The sequence below is a fragment of the Theobroma cacao genome, chromosome 8, assembly GCF_000208745.1.
Source record: "Theobroma cacao cultivar B97-61/B2 chromosome 8, Criollo_cocoa_genome_V2, whole genome shotgun sequence".
NCBI lineage: Eukaryota > Viridiplantae > Streptophyta > Magnoliopsida > Malvales > Malvaceae > Theobroma > Theobroma cacao.
Window position 1 is genome coordinate 12,465,763 of NC_030857.1, and position 5,247 is coordinate 12,471,009.

Here is a 5,247-nt window from a genome sequence, read left to right on the forward strand (position 1 = left end):
TACCAATATGCAACATATATATCCATACAGATATATTTCCAAAAATTTTAACTTCAAATAGCCTTAGGCATATCAAGCTCAATAAGCCATCTGTAAAACCAAAATAACCAACAATCAAGTTTAGAATCATTTCTTCTCTTGGTTGGTTAGATCATGCTCATCATTTGTGGTGAATACACAAAGCTGATTTCAATATTCCATTCTCATACAAGAGTTAACCACTAATTGGCACCATCTCCAAACACCACGAGTTTTATAGGTCGATTTTCTAAGTCGAAATTTATATTGTAGTATTCCATCTCTAGGTCATGTCTCATTACCAAATCTTTATTTGTATATGAGTACTTGAATTCTCAATTCATCGTCTTTTTTTTTTTCTGAGTAGATCTCCTCAATTCCCGTAATGTATTTCTATTCCCTTACCAAGGGTAATATCATTTAACCAAACTATGTCACCTTCCTTTTCTAAACATTTAAAGCATAATTCGACCTTCCACTATCCCTATCAGGCACTTTACCTTGATAGTTACTCAAAATAAATTAGAACTTTTAGGGAAGCACATTTCACAATTTATGCTTTGTGTCTACGATTATGTCGAGACCAGAACCTCATCGGGTCCACAAAACGGTAGGATAATCATTGCCTCAAACTAGTATTTCCAAGTATACTTATGCTTGTATCATATCTTCATACTTATGTGACATGTCAGTCACGAGCCCAACTTGACTGTATAGCCATTTGCTTTTTGAGCTTTAATGTTTTCTCATTGTGAAAAGTCTTTTGAATTTATCTCATCAAGGTATTCACAAGGTGGATACATGTCCATATCTTACAGTTCAAGGCCTAAAGCATTGAACACAACCTCATCATTGATGTTCTACGTTATATCATATAACACAAAATATAATCTAATAACTATGACAACGAAATTCTAAAGTTCTACCTTTATCTACCAATCATAGCTCCCTTTATGAGCACATACTTTACACTGCTTGATTGTTCACAAGCCACCCATGGCCATCCAATTTCGACCTCTTGTAGCAAGTCAAGCTAATATATTCTCTTATGATTTTCCATACACTTCCAAAACACTTAAACACTTCCTTTAATAGGGTTCCATTGAGAACTTAATCAATCAAAGGCTTATCTTCAAAGCCACTGATAACTTTAATCATTCATTGTATGCCCGATAACACTTTGGCTCACTGACCCCACTAGACATTATTTTAAAATCTCCCAAGGTGTCTGTGTTCTTAGTTCGGATCATACCATCTAACTTAGTAAAATTGCATTAATTATCATTAAGCTCTTTATGCTCAGCATATCAACATCCATATTTCCCCCTCATTCATGTTATTGACCTTGTTAAGGTATATATGTGGCTTGTTAACCTTTCACAATACATTCCACATTTATGTCAGGGCATTCTCAATCGCATGCCAAGGCTATAGTCAAGTAACCATAAATCAGGGTAAACTCCCCTATGGGATATCTCCTTCCATATGATGCATGCAGATCACAAGATGTACAACTCCAAGTGTATGCCTACATATTGATAACCTCCATATTTTTTATGGTCATAAAAACCACAATTTGCAAAACTAGCTTTCTATCACAAGTTTGCAATCGGAACATTAGTCTCAACATATTTGTCACAACCCGGAATTCCCATCGAGCCCATGACAACAGTCGCGATGTCTCGATTAACATTCATTTCTTGGAATGCCAACCAAAATCTCGCAAGGCTTTTGCATCAGTTTTACTCTCCCTTGTGAGCTACAATTATTAAAATACCATGTTTTAAAGAAATATAGATTAATTTCAATAAAAAACAATCAAAAAGTAATTTCTACTACACAAGGGTATTTTGGTCATTTTACCTAAAATTTTTGAACCCTAGTAAAAACATGATATATGAGTAATAAGCATCCATTTCATGTCTAAAAATAAGTTACGTTGTCTAATTCATCAATTTAAAGTAAAATTATAGATATTCAAATTAAATAAAAATATTAAATAAATATTTCATTTTCTTATAAAACAATATTTATAGAACTTTGCATAAATAACTTTTGTAGCGTAAAAGCAAAATAAATTCATACATATAGTGGCACACGCAGCCAGGTATACAAAATATTCTACAATGACATGTGGGCCCCCAAAATAAACATATATGTACAAGACTATAGACTTGCGATTTCTAAGGGTGTAAACCCAAAAGCAAACCCTCAACATAATCAGTGATCTACAAACTGCTCTAAGCCTGAAATGGGTGAAAAGAAGGGGTGAGTTTTTATAAATCTAGTGAGTAAGCAAAATTCATCTATAACATCTAAAGCTGAGTAAATGGAGACAATTTAAAACATCTCATCATAATATGATTCATAACATCAAATCTCATTTCAACCCACATATATCAATTTCATTTCATCAAAATCAACAAGGCTTATGATTCTTTTAAAACTTGGCTCGTGCCAAAAACTTGCACTCGGTGACACCTTGCGTCGAGGCATCCAACCGAGTCTGTCAAGGCTGTTAAAATAACATATGAGTATACAACTCATTCTTTTACATTTAAAAGCACAGTCGTTCCTTGGCGTTGGTTGAGTTTCACCATCACGTGGTGGTTCGGCGTGAGGTGAACTCTAACTTTACCTTAGGAGATACCCTCCACGCCTCTCATACTAAGGTAAAATATAATGGGGTTTATCGTGCCCTTCTAATAGGCTAGTCCACGAAAACCCGTCCACTGCAGTAAGCTAATCAAATAACCCACCAATTCAATAAAATTTCAGCAGCATAACATGGCTAACATAATATTACCAGCCTATCAAGGCAAAGTAAAACAGTTCATAAATTCCACACAAACACAAATCTAGCCATGCTTGCCATCACATTGTCATAAGCCATCAATTCAAACCATATGTCAAAACATATATATAACACAAGTATACAGTCTCCACTTACTCAATTTCCAAAACCAGTATTCAATTTCAAAACAAGTTATAAATCTCATTTCGTTTAATCAACACTTCAATTTTAAAGCATAATAGTTTACAATTTAAATTCATTTTTCTTTAAAACATACAAACGAGTATAAACTACTTTAGATAGTTAAGATGAAAGTTTGATTACTCACGATAGCAAGAGTTTGAAGTACTCCTATTCTTGATCCTTGGGCACAATATCTTTACCCTTATCAAAGGGCTCACCACCTATACATAATACACGACACGTAATTCAATATATTTGTGCCAAACTGTTATAAAACTATTTCAGGCTCTACATGAGTGCATAAAATTGAATGAAAAGTGTTTGAATAATCACTTAAAGATGGTGTTCTACGTAGGTTCAATTGTTGTTGGATTGAAATGGTATTCGACCTAACTCGCCCTATACACTGTTCAATTAACCAAAACATCCAATTCAACTCAAAATAGATTCATTGCACTTCCGATACTTCAATAAATCTGTATACCTCTTTAAAAATCAATTCTAAGTCTATTTACTAAAATTTTCTCATTATCGTTCAAGTCGTTTACTAAAGAAACAATACTTTTTGATAACCGTTTTTGATATCCAACATCACGAATCATCAAATACGAGCTAGATAACATGAAATTTAACAAGATTAATCATCAATATATCCCTTATTAAATTCGGCCAAGGAGGGTTTGGTGAAGGACATATGGTTTTCATGCTTGTTTTTCACACCGAGTATCACAAAACAACTAAAAACGCGTATATAGCATGAAATCTAACAAAACCCGTGATCAAAACCTCCCCCCTTAGGTTCAACCAACAAACTTTCCTTCATGAAATCTTGAGTTTCAACTATGGAAAATGAAAAAGAGAGCATGGGAAAGGTAGATCTTAAGCTAAATTGAAAAATCTTACCTTTGATTGCTTTGTCCTTTGAAATTCCACAAATTTCTCTTGAATTTTCCTCTCTAGGGTTTGTTTCCATTCTTTTCTCTTTGTTCTTTGCTTTGGGCGGCCACGAGAGAGTGATTTGGGAGGAATGTGTGCTGGTTTTTAAAGGTAATTATAAAGGGATTAAAATTTGACACTTGTCACCATGTAATTGGTCCATGCTTAATACTTAACAATTAAGCATTCTCTCACCACCACAAAATTATCCATGGGCCAAAATGATGATGGGTGAAGTTCATGGGCTGGACAAGTGTCATGGTGGTGCAAAATTTCAAAGATTCCAATTATGCCCTCATGGACACGTAAAATGACTATTTTACCCTTATGTTCGAAAAATGTCAAAATTAAAATTTTTTATTTCTCAATTTCAAATCATGCTCCAATTAGTCAAACTTAGTCAAAAATCTCATCCAACATTCCAATTTTGCCCTCGGGTGGCAAAATGACCATTTTGCCCCTACGTTATGAAAATTCCCGATTGAACTCCAAATCAATCCTCGAACTCTGAATCACCATATTAAGACATTTAAGGTTCAATAACTCTCAAATACATCTTAAAATCTCTATTTGGACTAGTTCGAGGCTTTAATCAACTTAATTGTACCACTAGGTACGATAATGACTTTTAACGATTCTCTGAGGCATCCAAGTATGCAGACATGCTATCAAATACGCGAATGGCATGGCAAATATATAATATAGCTAGGCTTGACAATATCTCACTTTGGGCATACTTCACTACTAGCATTCACATACCTTTACCATAACATTCAGTGCAATTGATTAAGCAATGATCTCCAAATTTACTCTTAGATACACATATATCAAATTGTACACCACTTAGTGTTGAGATCTTGACTTTACTCATCAATTCTTAACCAATTACATCCATAAGATAAACAATTCACATAATTTTTTGTATCTTGCCTTTGCAGTCATAAGATCAAAATTTCTTAAGCTTGGGATGCAAAAACTCCCTCTTAGAGCATATTCGAAAATCCACATGTTTTAAGTCACTTACCTTTGGAGAAGTCACATTCAAGACAAATCATTTACATCATAGGTTGCATATTGAACCAAATATAATTTTAAATTGACCTTTAAAGCAATTCATATATTGATCTTCATATAGAACTCCATATGGCACTTAGACTAAATTTGTCATTTTCTTGTCATTTAATTTCAAACTACTAAATCCATATCTAGTCCTTTAATCCTTTGGCTCCACACTAAGCATAGCAAAATTCAAGCTCATCCTTAGAGTAGATCATTTACTAGCCTTTTACTTCATGACCATACATCAATTATAATAA